This window comes from Cherax quadricarinatus, chromosome 100 (assembly GCF_038502225.1).
Source record: "Cherax quadricarinatus isolate ZL_2023a chromosome 100, ASM3850222v1, whole genome shotgun sequence".
Classification (NCBI taxonomy): domain Eukaryota; kingdom Metazoa; phylum Arthropoda; class Malacostraca; order Decapoda; family Parastacidae; genus Cherax; species Cherax quadricarinatus.
The window spans coordinates 6,440,108-6,455,237 of record NC_091391.1 but is presented as its reverse complement, the minus strand read 5'-3'; positions in this window follow the sequence as shown (position 1 = coordinate 6,455,237).

The following is a 15,130-nucleotide window of genomic DNA, read 5'->3' as shown; positions in this document are numbered from 1 at the left end:
CGGTCCAACTTGGACCATTGACAAAGTCACACTAACCAGAGGTGGAGCAGGACGGCTATATATAGCCGTCCTGCTCCACCTCTGGTTAGTGTGACTTTGTCAATGGTCCAAGTCGGACCAAAACGTCGTCGTAAGCTTCTCTCTTTTATGTGCGGGTTATTTGTGTATTGTGGTAGTGATGGTGGTAGAGGGTGGTAATGGTTGTGGTAGAGGGTGGTAGTGATGGTGGCTATAGTTATTCTCTATAAATGTATTTTTTGTTAATATTTTTGGGTATCTGGAATGGATTAATTGGATTTACATTATTTCTTATGGGAAATATTACTTTGGTTTTCGTCCATTTCAGATTTCAACTGACCTTCTGGAACGGATTAAGGATGAAAACCGGGGTTCCACTATATATCAGTGACAGAATTAGTGCGAACACTTACACTATATGTTTATTTAAAACGTCGACATTACTTATGCAAAGTTACCAGAGTGCTTAAGATGAGTAGGACTTAAGGTGCTTAGTATGTTAGTTAGGTTTTTAGTTAGTGTCTGGCTAGTCTTTGGGATGAATGGGAATCTGGTTTGTCTCTTTGGTATCTATACAACCTGGTTAGTGTATGTTGTCCTGGTAGCAAATGTAGTCGTTTCTTGCCTCATCCTTTGTAGCTACAAAGAGTGTATATCTGTATGAAGTTCTTGGTGCATTTGTCCAGGTCTCTCTCTGAAAGATTAACATGTTATAGTTCAGAAGGTCAAGAACTTTGTTGTAATATTTAGGGATTGTGAGCTTTTCAACTGTAGTGATGTGCCTACTGTCATTAATGGCTAGATTGCTAAAGATGGTCATGCATCATTTAGGGATGTCATTAATGGCCAGGTTGCTAAGGATGGTCATGCATCATTTAGGGATGTCATTAAAATGGTGGTTTACAATGAAGATGTTTAGAAACCATCATGGTCATCAGTTAAACTTGAAGCCCAAACTAAGAGCTGCATTATCTATGTATGCAGGTTGTTAATTATCAGTGACTATAACCAGAGTTGTGGCTCTCAGTTTGGTCTTAAGATTTGACTGGTGCCTGCAAGAAAACCCACTTTCATATTAGAAACTACCATTTTAGTGACTAAGACTTCCAGAAAAGTTTTTTTTCCAAGGTATCATCACTGCTGCTGTTACTGAACCTACATCTGCCATCCCTAGAAGATATATCACCACCCTAAAGAGCTTGGCCATTATCGACAATACAGTATACACATCACTACAGCTGAAATAGGTGATGGAATCCTATATCAGTGATTACAACAACAAAATCCTAGACCTTCTGAACAACAGTCCCTCTTAGTCCAGCACAGAGTTACGCCTGGATGAATACACTAAGACCTTCCTGCAGAAAATATAGCCACTTTTGAACTACAAAGGATGCTGTAAGAAACATTGACACTGGTTACCTAGACAAGCCAGTTGTATACCTTAAGTATACCTGGAGAGGGTTCCGGGGGTCAACGCCCCTGCAGCCCAGTCTGTGACCAGGCCTCATGGTGGATCAGGGCCTGATCAACCAGGCTATTACTGTTGGCCACATGCAACCTGACGTACAAACCACAGCGCGGTTGGTCAGGTACTGGCTTTAGGTGCTTGTCCAGTGCCTGCTTGAAGATGGCCAGAGGTCTATTGGTAATCCCCCTTATGTATGCTGGGAGGCAGTTGAACAGTCTTGGGCCTCTGACACTTATTGTGTTGTCTCTTATCATGCTAGTGGCACCCCTGCTTTTCATTGGGGGAATGTTGCATTGTCTACTGAGTTTTTGCTTTCATAGGGAGTGATTTTCACATGCGAGTTGGGTACTGATCCATCTAGGATTTTCCAAGTGTATCTTCTTTCTTTCAACACACCGGCCATATCCCATTGAGGCAGGGTGGCCCAAAAGGAAAAACAAAAGTTTCTCCTTTTACGTTTAGTAATATACATGTATACAGGAGAAGGTTACTAGCCCCTTGCTCCCAGCATTTTAGTCGCCTCTTACAACACACATGGCTTACGGAGGAAGAATTCTGTTCCACTTCCCCATGGAGATAAGAGGAAATAAACAAGAATAAGAACTAGAAAGAAAATAGAAGAAAACCCAGAGGGGTGTGTATATATGTGCTTGTACATGTATGTGTAGAGTGACCTAAGTGTAAGTAGAAGTAGCAAGACATGCCTGAAATCTTGCATGTTCATGAGACAGAAAAAAAGGACACCAGGAATCCTACCATCATGTAAAACCATTACAGGCTTTAGTTTTACACTCACTTGGCAGGACGGTAGTACCTCCCTGGGCGGTTGCTGTCTACCAACCTACTATCAAATCAGACTGGTTCCGAACCCTCGACTGGTCCGAACCCTCGACCGATTTCAGACGGTTTCGTTGGACAAAAAAGCAGACTGTAAACGGATGGTGTTGTAGGCGCCCTTATAAACACAAACAATAAATAAAAAACAGGAGCGTACTCCGGTAAGCTGTCCTAACATACAAGTACAGTTAGAAATAGAAATACAAATATCTAGAGCTTCACTTGAAGGAGGTTATTAATAGAGTATTCAAGAGGTTGCTAGTAGAATTACAGTAATTCAACCATTCAGATCATTATGAAGCCCTGTGTAGTCTGCAATCAGTCAAACAAACGGACTTCCACATGGATAAATTGTCATTTTTGTGGAAATTGGTGTCACGCCCCTTGTGCAAATATCCAAGAACTAGCTACAAGCAGTATTAAAACAGGGAAGTGTTTTTGGGTATGTCCAAATGAGATAAATCTGTGGACTAAAATCACAGGGGTATTAAAAGAGGATAACATCAAAGCTGCTTTCATAGACAACCTGGAAGGTTTCTACAACAGATGGGAACATAAAAAGTCTGGGCTGAATGGTACTGCCCTTGATGCTGGTTTTGTAGACAGAAACTGTAAGGCTGGAGGTGATGTCCTGGTTGTCAGTAAATGTGGGGCTGATAGTACTGACCTGGTAGATAGTAATGGTGAAGATGGAGGTGCTGTCCTGGGAGACAGTAATAGTGAAGCTGGAGATTTTGTCCAGGTAGTCGGGAATTGTACGCAGGATGGAATGCATATAAATGACCTCATGGGAGACAGGAGCCGTAGTGGGGAATCAAGTGTAGTCAAAGATAAGATAAAACCAATATTGCAAACTAGAAATACCACAGGAAATAGCAAACAAGAGGACTCCACTAGCAATAGTGAGGATATATTACCAAAAACAACTGGTGGGAACTCCTTTGTTGATGCTAGGGAGGATAGGAATAAGACAGGTAAACATGCACCAACAGGGAATACAGTCACAGAAACCCAAGGCAAACATACACCAACAGGGAATACAGTCACAGAAACCCAAGGCAAACGGAAACCAAGCCTGTGCACATACTATGCACTTGGTATCTGCAGGCATGGGAAATCTGGAAAAACAGATGGGACGTGCAACTATGACCACCCTAGAAAATGCCGTGCCCATATGACAACAGGAAAATGCAAACTCCCTTCCTGTAAGCTTTTTCACCCTGAAATGTGTCCCTCTTCAGTACAGGAAAGACTGTGCTATAACTTAAATTGCCAGGCACACCATCTAAAGGGGACAAAAAGATACAAAACATCCATGCCATGGGAAAACCTGAGTAGCCACAGCCACTCAAGAGGGAGAGGTTTTTTAGTGCCAGGAAGAAAAAAAAACTGGCAGGAAATGGCAGAAATCGTACACCAAATCCAGTCATACCTGGAGTGGAACCACAGTCGATGGCCTCCACTCCAAACCAACAGATACAGATACTAATGCCGGAAAAAAAATCCCCCCCCCAGTACCAACAATACCACCAGTCCGATGACATTCTTCTTTGCAAATATACAGGGTCTAAAGCCAGCAACAAACAACAAAATACCTTTCATCCGTGGACTGCTTGCAGAGGCAAAGGCAATGTTCGCGGCTTTCAATGAGACCCACATAAAGGATCACTTGGACAACGAAATATGGATCCCAGGTTACAACCTATACAGATGCGACAGAGTGAACAGGCAAAAGGGGGGGGGGGTTGGCCTGTACATTGCAGTCACTTGTGTGCACAAAACTGCTGAATGCCTCAAATGATGTAGTGGAAGTTTTAGCAGTAAAGATCGAGAACCAAAACCTAGTCATTGTGGTAGTCTACAAGCCTCCGGATGCAACATCCCAGCAATTCCAGGAACAGCTGTTAAAAATTGACCACTGTCTGGAAAATCTGCCAGCTCCTGCACCCAACATCTTGCTCCTGGGGGATTTCAACTTAAGGCACCTAAAATGGAGGAATATAGCAAATAATATTGTTGCAGTAATAACATCAGGAGGCAGCTCTGATGAAAACTCACTCACATGAGCTTTTAAATCTCTGCACAAAATTCAATTTAAACCAGCAAATAATAGAGCCTACTAGACTGGAGAATACATTAGACCTCATCTTCACTAACAATGATGATCTGATACGAAATGTCACCATATCAAAAACAATATACTACTCAGATCGCAACATAATTGAGGTTCAGACATGTATGCACGGAGCCCCAGGCCGACATAATGAGATTAGTCACGAGGGAACCTTCACCAAATTCAACTTCAATAACAAAAACATAAAGTGGGACCAAGTAAACCAAATCCTAACTGATATAAGCTGGGAAGATATACTAAGCAACACAGACCCCAGCTTATGCCTAGAACAGATTAACTCGGTGGCGCTCGATGTATGCACAAGACTTATTCCTCTAAGAAAAAGGAGTAGTTATGTAAAATAGAAAGAGACAGGCGCTCCCTTTACAGGCGACGGAAAAGAACAACAGAGCAGCTAAAAGAGGTCAATATATCTGAAAGGTGTAGGGAGACACTGCTCAGAGAAATAGCAAGCATCGAACTTAAGCTAAAGAAATCTTATAGGAGTCAGGAATCGCGGGAAGAACTAAAAGTCATAAATGAAATCGAAAGAAACCCAAAGTATTTCTTCTCCTATGCCAAATCAAAGTCGAGAACAACGTCCAGTATTGGGCCCCTCCTTAAACAAGATGGGTCCTACACAGGTGACAGCAAGGAAATGAGTGAGCTACTCAAGTCCCAATATGACTCAGTTTTTAGCAAGCCGCTAACCAGACTGAGAGTCGAAGATCAGAATGAATTTTTTATGAGAGCCACAGAATTTGGTTAACACAAGCCTGTCTGATGTTATCCTGATGCCAAATGACTTCGAACAGGCAATAAATGACATGCCCATGCACTCTGCCCCAGGGCCAGACTCATGGAACTCCGTGTTCATCAAGAACTGCAAGAAGCCCCTATCACGAGCTTTTACCATCCTATGGAGAGGGAGCATGGACACGGGGGTCGTCCCACAGTTACTAAAAACAACAGACATAGCCCCACTCCACAAAGGGGGCAGTAAAGCAACAACAAAGAACTACAGACCGATAGCACTAACATCCCATATCATAAAAATCTTTGAAAGGGTCCTAAGAAGCAAGATCACCACCCATCTAGAAACCCATCAATTACACAACCCAGTTCAACATGGGTTTAGAACAGGTCGCTCCTGTCTGTCTCAACTATTGGATCACTACGACAAGGTCCTAAATGCACTAGAAGACAAAAAGAATGCAGATGTAATATATACAGACTTTGCAAAAGCCTTCGACAAGTGTGACCATGGCGTAATAGCGCACAAAATGCGTGCTAAAGGAATAATGGGAAAAGTCGGTCGATGGATCTATAATTTCCTCACTAACAGAACACAGAGAGTAGTAGTCAACAGAGTAAAGTCTGAGGCAGCTACGGTGAAAAGCTCTGTTCCACAAGGCACAGTACTTGCTCCCATCTTGTTCCTCATCCTCATATCTGACATAGACAAGGATGTCAGCCACAGCACCGTGTCTTCCTTTGCAGACACTGCAAGGCTCCAGGTGGACATCAACCAAATCTTTCAGTGGGCTGCAGAAAACAATATGAAGTTTAACGATGAGAAATTTCAATTACTCAGATATAGCAAACACGAGGAAATTAAATCGTCATCAGAGTACAAAACAAATTCTGGCCACAAAATAGAGCGAAACACCAATGTCAAAGACCTGGGAGTGATCATGTCGGAGGATCTCGCCTTCAAGGACCATAACATTGTATCAATCGCATCTGCTAGAAAAATGACAGGATGGATAATGAGAACCTTCAAAACTAGGGATGCCAAGCCCATGATGACACTCTTCAGGTCACTTGTTCTATCTAGGCTGGAATATTGCTGCACACTAACAGCACCTTCTCAAGGCAGGTGAAATTGCTGACCTAGAAAATGTACAGAGAGCCTTCATGGCGTGCATAACTGAGATAAAACACCTCAATTACTGGGAGCGCTTGAGGTTCCTGAACCTGTATTCCCTGGAACGCAGGCGGGAGAGATAAATGATTATATACACCTGGAAAATCCTAGAGGGACTAGTACCGAACTTGCACACGAAAATCACTCACTACGAAAGCAAAAGACTTGGCAGACAATGCAACTTCCCCCCAATGAAAAGCAGGGGTGTCACTAGCACGTTAAAAGACCATACAATAAGTATCAGGGGGCCTGAGACTTATCAACTGCCTCCCAGCGTACATAAGAGGGATTACCAACAGACCCCTGGCAGTCTTCAAGCTGGCACTGGACAAGCACCTAAAGTCGGTTCCTGACCAGCCGGGCTGTGGCTCGTATGTTGGTTTGCGTGCAGCCAACAGTAACAGCCTGGTTGATCAGGCTCTGATCCACCAGGAGGCCTGGTCACAGACCGGGCCGCGGGGGTGTTGACCTCCAGAACTCTCTCCAGGTAAACCTATGTTTCCAAGTGTATATAATCGTGTATCTCTCCCGCCTGCATTCTAAGGAGTACAGGTTGAGGAACTTCAAGTGTTCCCAGTAATTGAGGTGTTTTATCACAGTTATTTGTGCTGTGACAGTTCTCTGTACATTTTCTAGGTCAGCAGTTTCACTTGCCTTGAAAGGTGTTGTTAGTGTGCAGCAATATTCCAGCCTAGATAGAACAATTGACCTGAAGAGTGTCATCATGGGCTTGGCATCCCTAGTTTTGAAGGTTCTCCTTATCCATCCTGTCATTTTTCTAGCAGATGCGATTGATACAATGTTACGGTCCTTGAAGGTGAGATCGTCTAACATGATCACTCCCAGGTCTTTTACAGTTGTTTTTCGTTCTATTGTGTGGTTGGAATTTATTTTATACTCCGATGTAGTTTTAATTTCCTGTCAGACACTGCAACATCATGGGATCTTGGTACAAAGACTTCAACGCTTACCCAACCTTTGGACGACGACCTACTTACACTAGTGGCAGGTCCCACTGTGATCCCGCCTCCTCCTGCTTCAACTCATCTCACCGCAGTTTATAAGCCACCTCTCTGGCCCTATGCTGCACTTCCTACAAGAGTGATGGACTGAGCACATCGATTCCAGGTTGAGGGACTGATTACCTCAAACTTCTACTCTCCTTACCCATTTCTACTTTGTATTGGACTGATGAAGCCACTGTGTGGCGAAACGTTTCTTCTATAAAGATTCCCATGTGTTGCATAAGTGTCTCAATTCTTCACACACTCACGTTTTCCATATCGGAGTAATTGAAATTTCTCATCATTGAACTTTGTATTGTTTTCAGCGACCCATTTAAAGATTTGGTTGATGTTCACCTGGAGTCTTGCGGTGTCTTTAATGGAGGACACTGTGTACTACCAAAGACACAGAATGGACAGGAATCTCAGGTTTATCACTTAAGGTAGTGGAAGTGCCTCAGGCATATTAACCAGACACCTAGCTAAAAGCCTGAGTACATACCAGGTGCCACAGTTCCTGCTAATTTTAACACTGGCAACCTTACACAAATAACCCGCACATAAAAGAGAGAAGCTTACGACGACGTTTCGGTCCGACTCGGACCATTGACAAAGTCACACTGTGTGACTTTGTCAATGGTCCAAGTCGGACCGAAACGTCGTCGTAAGCTTCTCTCTTTTATGTGCGGGTTATTTGTGTATCGTTCCAGTCACGGTATTGTGCCTTTTTGTTATTTATTTACTGGCAACCTTGCTGCATTAATAATGTCAACATGAAGAATAAACATATCATTTGACATTACCTCACTCTACAAATATTTATGCCAAGTTCCTAATCAGCCAGGCTGTGGTTCATACATTGGTTTACGTGCAGCCAGCAGTAACAATCTGGTTGATCAAAACTTGATCCACCATGAGGCCTGGTCTTGGACTGGGCCACAGGGTCATTGACTTCTGAAACCCTCTACAGGTATACTCCAGGCATAATGCCATAATTGATGTACCTCAAGGTGAACGTATGGATGCTATCCACTTGTATCCACACTCCCATAATTTTAGCCCTCGCTGAACTATGTTTTAACTTCAAACTTAAGATATGAAAATCAATTTTCCCAACAGCATTTTGGCTTCGCCCTGGTGAGTCTGTCAAACACAGTACCAGCCAACATTTTTGTGGAGAACTTAAAGGCTAAGCTTTCTTCTTTCTTTCTTTCTTTCAACACACCGGCCACATCCCACCGAGGCAGGGTGACCCAAAAAGAAAAAAAGTTTCTCTTTCTTAAATTTAGTAATTTATACAGGAGAAAGGGTTACTAGCCCCTTGCTCCTGGCATTTTAGTCGCCTCTTACAACATGCATGGCTTACGGAGGAAGAATTCTGTTCCACTTCCCCATGGAGATAAGAGGAAATAAATAAGAACAAGAACTAGAAAAAAATAGCAGAAAACCCAGAGGGGTGTGTGTGTATATATATATATATATGCTTGTACAGTGGACCCCTGATTCGCGATGCCATCGGCATCCGATAAATCCGGTATGCGATGCATTATATCGCAAAAATTTTGCCTTGGTTCCCGTTAAAAAACCCGGTATACGATTCGTCCGAGACGTGTCCACGTGTGTGCCAGTGTTTTGCAAGCCAGCCAGTGTGCTCGCATCTAAGGATACATTCGGTACATTCAATATTATCACAATGTTTTTGGTGCTTGATTCTGCAAAATAAGTCACCCTGGGCCCCAAGACAGCTTCTAGTGCCAACCCTTCAAGAAAAAGGGTGCTAATGACTATTGAAATGAAGAAAGAGATAATTGCAAAGTACGAAAGTGGAGTGCGTGTGTCAGAGCTGGCCAGATTGTATACAAAACCCCAATCAACCATCTCTACTATAGTAACCAGGAAAACGGCAATCAAGGAAGCTGTTGTTGCAAAAGGCGTAACTGTGATTACAAAACAGCGACCGCAAGTGTTAGATGTTGTGAGACTTATTGGTGTGGATAAATGAAAAACAGATAGCAGGAGATAGCATCTCTCAAGCGATCATTTGTGAAAAGGCTAGGCAGTTGCATGACGATTTGGTAAAGAAATTGCCTGCAACTAGTGGTGATGTGAGTGAATTTAAGGCCAGCAAAGGTTGATTTGAAAGATTTAAGAATCATAGTGGCATACATAGTGTGGTGAGGCTGCCAGTTCAGACCAAAAAGCAGCTGAAAAATATGTGAAGGAATTCAAGGATTACATAGTGAAGAATTTAAACCTGAACAATTGTTTAATTGCGACGAAACAGGCCTGTTTTGGAAGAAATTGCCAAGCAGGACCTACATTACTCAGGAGAAAAAGGCACTCCCAGGACATAAGCCTATGAAAGATCTTCATTAAAGGTGTCATGTATTCTATTTTTAGTAGAGTACTACAAACTGTGCATGTCTTCTTCAGTTTGTGTGCATTAAGCTTTATATTTCGTGTGGTAAATTTTTTTTTTCATACATTTGGGTGTCTTGAACGGATTAATTTGATTTCCATTATTTCTTATGGGGAAAATTGATTCGCTTTCCAATAGTTTTGGTTTATGATAAGCTCTCAGGAACGGATTAATATCGCAAACCGGGGGTCCACTGTACATGTATGTGTAGTGTGACCTAAGTGTAAGTAGAAGTAGCAAGACGTACCTGAAATCTTTGAGACAGAAAAAAGGACACCAGCAATCCTACCATCATGTAAAACAATTACAGGCTTTCGTTTTACACTCACTTGGCAGGACGGTAGTACCTCCCTGGGTGGTTGCTGTCTACCAACCTACTACCACAGGATGGTAGTACCTCCCTGGGCAGTTGCTGTCTACCAACCTACTACCACAGGATGGTAGTACCTCCCTGGGCGGTTGCTGTCTACCAACCTACTACCACAGGACGGTAGTACCTCCCTGGGCGGTTGCTGTCTACCAACCTACTACCATGGGACGGCAGTACCTCCCTGGGCGGTTGCTGTCTACCAGCCTATTACCTAGGAAAGACTAAGCTTCTGTTATGTAATTCTTAACATCATTACACAACTCAAATATGTTGACATTCTGGTCATGCTGTATATCCCAGAAGACGTAATATCAAAGACCATAAGCTTAATGTGTAAATGATTTCCAGATTCTCTAAGAGTTGAAAAACAAAGGCAAACTTCCATTTCTTAATATCTTACACAGGTTTCCTGTGTATGTGTTTAATTTATGTTAAGTGCTAAACCCATGTAGGTCATTTAGTGCAAGAGGTGGTGGAGGCTTGATCCTCCGTCTGCTGAGCGTGAAACAGATGTGCTTCCTGTAATCTCACAAATAAACATCATTTACTCATTTCTACTTATACCATAACATTTGCAGCACAAGTGTGATCATTGGGTTTCTCCTGAGAGTTATCAGTATCTCCACTCATGAATAACTAAAATTCTAGTATATTACTCGTGCCTTCACTCGACCGCACTTCTCTCCCTAATTTCTACGAGATTGTAAATGCAGAGCTGTGAATATACTAGACTACCAACAATAATTGTACCAGGACACCAAGATTCTTCACTTTACCCAGAGGAGAAGTTGCCAATGATACCACACAGGTTCTTTCTGAAAGTAATTCTTAAATTTATTGTTTATATACCCTTAATCTGGGAGCAAGGGGCTAGTAACCCCTTCTCCCATATAAATTACTAAATTTAAAAAGAGAAACTTTCGTTTTTATTTTTGGGCCACCCTGCCTTGGTGGGATACGGCCAGTTTGTTGAAAAAAAAAAGTCAATATATATAAGCAATTGGTTATTGTCCTTGTAGTCTTAAGTTAGGCTTAAGTGTGCCCAAAATGCTCTGCATTACCAAGGGGTTTCTGCATGTGTAACTAAAATGTCATTCATCTCTGTACAAACATTGCATCATGCTGAAATATTATTATAGGTGCCTTCAAAATGTTCATATAGCATACCCATCAGTGAAGCAGGAATGTACCATACCATGCAGAGAATGCAACAAGATGTTTACACAAATTATGTAATTCTAATCTTTATTTCTACAGGTACATGTACAAGGTAAACAGACCATAGCTGACATCAGTGACATACTACTGTATAGAAAGCCGCTTGTTATGCTGACCATTTCTCACAAATTAGGTCAGTTTTGTTCCAGGATGTGACCCACACCAGTCCACTGACACCCAGGTACTCATTTTACCAATAGGCGAACACAGACAGCAGGTGTCTTAAGGAAACACGTCCTAATGTGAGGAAGGAATCTTTCCACAAGTGCTTGAGATCACAAGTATACTTATTAGCAATGCTATATCGTACAAAGATCTAAAATAGGTCATCTTGTGCATTAAAACAATGCTGAAATAACCTACAAGGCAGGTTATGGACTGGGCTGTTGGGGTGTCGACCCTCGGCTCACCCTGCGGCTATACCCCCAGGTAAGGATAGGTACCACTGCATTTAAATGTTAATTGCTACTTCTAACACCATTGAACATAGGACTGGCCAATACATCTCAACAATTCTTACACATGATACTACTAGATGCTGCTTCTTGAGAGTCACATGACAGTAATTAGATGATCTTAGACCCTCACCTGACCACTACCCTTGAGTTTTTACTATATATACTGTACTGTGGGAGCAAGAGGCTAGTAGCCCCTTCTCCTATACAAATTACGTGTGTACTAAATTTATAAACAGAAACTTTAGTTTTTCTTTTTGGGCCACCCTGCCTTGGTGGGATACGGCCAGTTTGTTGAAAAAAAAAAAAAGTACAGTGGATCCCCAGTTTACGATCAGCTCCCAATGCAACCAATTATGTAAGTGTATTTATGTAAGTGCATTTGTACGTGTATGTTTGAGGGTCTGAAATGGACTAATTTAATTCACAATATTCCTTATGGGAACAAATTCGTTCAGTACTGGCACCTGAACATACTTCTGGAATGAAATAATATCATAAACCGGGGTCCACTGTACTATACTGTCTCATTTTAATTTTATTTATTTTATTTATTTATTTATAATTTGAGCACACATACAGAGGTACAAAAAAATACAGATAAGAGCAGCATGCCAAAGCCACTTATACTATGCATAGCATTACGGGCTGGCTTAAAATTAACTTAAGATTAACTAAGCAATGATGAAATCAGTGAAAAACATTAATGTAAACAGATTACTATAAAGCACAAGTGAGTATTACAAAGACAGGTCATATGGTTGCATGCATTGTTGTAAATTCAGTAGAATGGAGTATTCTGTTAGGTAGTGTATTTAAAAAATAATAAAGTTAGATTGGGTTTTAGGTTTAACATTTATGTGATATAATTGTGAGAAACATTTAAGATATACAATTTATAAGGTTCAGTTATTCAGTTTATTTGGTTTTGGGTGAGTAAGTGATCTTTGAGAAGAGACTTGAATTTATAAACAGGTAGTGTTTCTTTTATATTTACAGGTAATGAATTCCAGATTTTAGGGCCTTTTATGTGCATTGAGTTTTTGCATAGCGTGAGATGGACACGAGGAATATCAAAGAGTGATCTGTGCCTTGTGTTATGGTCATGTGTTCTGTTGAGGTTGGCAAGGAGATGTTTGAGGGGAGGGTTAATATCAGAGTTGAGTGTTCTATGTATGTAATAGGTGCAGTAATAAGTATGGATGTTTTGTATGGTGAGTAGGTTGAGTGTATTGAATATTGGTGGAGTGTGCTGCCTGTAGTGAGAATTTGTTATCATTCTAACTGCAGCCTTTTGTTGGGTAATTAGTGGTCTGAGATGGTTACTTGTTGTTGAGCCCCATGCACAAATTCCATAGGTGAGATAGGGGTAAATAAGAGTGATATAGGGCCAGGAGGGCTGACTGTGGAGCATAGTACCGTATCTTCGATAGTATGCCTACAGTCTTGGAAATTTTCTTAGAAATTTGTTGTATATGTGTATGAAATTTGAGTCTATTATCAAGGTGGATTCCTAAGAATTTTCCCTCTGTTAGCTTTGTGATAGGTGATCCGTTTATCATTATGTTAAGAGGGACATCTGTAGCTCTGTTACCAAACTGAATGAAGTAGGTTTTGTCAATGTTTAGTGTAAGTTTGTTAGTACTCATCCAGGTAGATATTTTCTGTAATTCGGTATTTACAGTATTGGCTAGCGTGACTGGGCTCGGGTGGGAGAAGACGTATGTTGTGTCATCAGCAAATAGTGTGGGTTTGAGTAATTGCGAAGCATTTGGTAGGTCATTTATGTATAGGAGAAAGAGAAGAGGGCCAAGGACACTTCCCTGTGGGACACCAACTATAATTGGTTGTGCAGAAGAGTTTGCCCCATTTGCGTACACATATTGGCTTCTGTTGCTGAGGTATGACTTGAGGTAGTTGAGGGAGTGCCCTCTTATACCATAGTGTGACAATTTTACGTGGAGCAAGTCATGGTCAACTGTATCAAAAGCTTTACGTAAGTCAATGAAGATCCCCAGTGGGACTTCTTTTTTCTCTATTGCAGTGTATATATGTTCTAGCATGTGTATAATAGCATCATTAGTATTTTTATTAGGCCTGAATCCAAATTGGCAGGGGTTGAGTATGTTTTGGGAGATAAGGTAGGAGTAGATTCGTTTATGAATTAATTTTTCGAAGATTTTTGAGAGAGGGTGTAAGTTGGATATTGGCCTATAGTTATTCAACTCTGTTTGGTCTCCTCCTTTGTGGATCGGGGTGACCCTTGCTATTTTGAGTACTGTAGGGAAGGTGGAGGATTCAATGGATTTGTTAAAGAGTGTTGCAATGATTGGTGATAGCACTTGTGACACTTTTTTGTATATAAAGGGTGGTAAGGTATTTAAATCTCCTGCCTTGTTTTTTAGTGCGTTGATAATAAGGGAGACTTCGTATGGGTTAGTCGGAGCTAGGAACAGTGTGTTCGGGTAGTTGCCGGTGAGGTAGTCATTTGGTGGGGTATCTGAGCTTGGGATTTTATTGGCAAGGTTTTGTCCTATAGTGGAGAAGAAATCATTGAGTCTGTTTGCTGTTTCTGTTGGTGGGAGTTGGGGTTCATCTGATTTTGCTAATTTTATTTCGCTATTTCGTGATATCTTTTTTGTTCCCAGAATTTCTGATAGGGTTTTCCAGGTCTTTTTTATATCACCTCGTAAGTTGGATAATCTGTTCTCATAATACAATTTTTTTGCCCTTCTTATCAGGCTGGTTAGGATTGACGAGTAACGTTTTGTTTGGTCTCTGGTTATGTGACCCATTCTGTACTGTTTTTCATATTGGTGTTTTGTATTTATGGATTTGAGAATGCTGGGTGTTAGCCAGGGACTGTTCAGTCTCTTAGCTGTCATCTGCTTAGTTTTTTTAGGGCAGTGCTTGTTATAGAGGTATTGGGTCTTTTTTAGAAAATTATTAATACATTCGTCAATATCTGTATTGCTTTCTAGCTCAGTGTGCCAGTCAATGTTTGTTACTGCTGTTGTGAAGTTATTAATGGCTGCCTCATTGTGAAGTCTGAAGGTGACTTTAGTAGTGTCTTGGGGTATTTTACCAAGAGTTGTTATGAGGAAAGTAGGGTAGTGGTCTGTGGTATTATCTGTAATTATGCCTGATTTTAAAGGGGATATGGTGTTGGTCCAGATGTGGTCAAGTAGGGAAACACTAGTCTCTGTAACTCTTGTAGGTTTTGTAAAGAATAAAGATTCAATTTCTTTGTAAAGGTTACAATGTGTAATATAGTAACTACTTCAATGTAGACAAGATG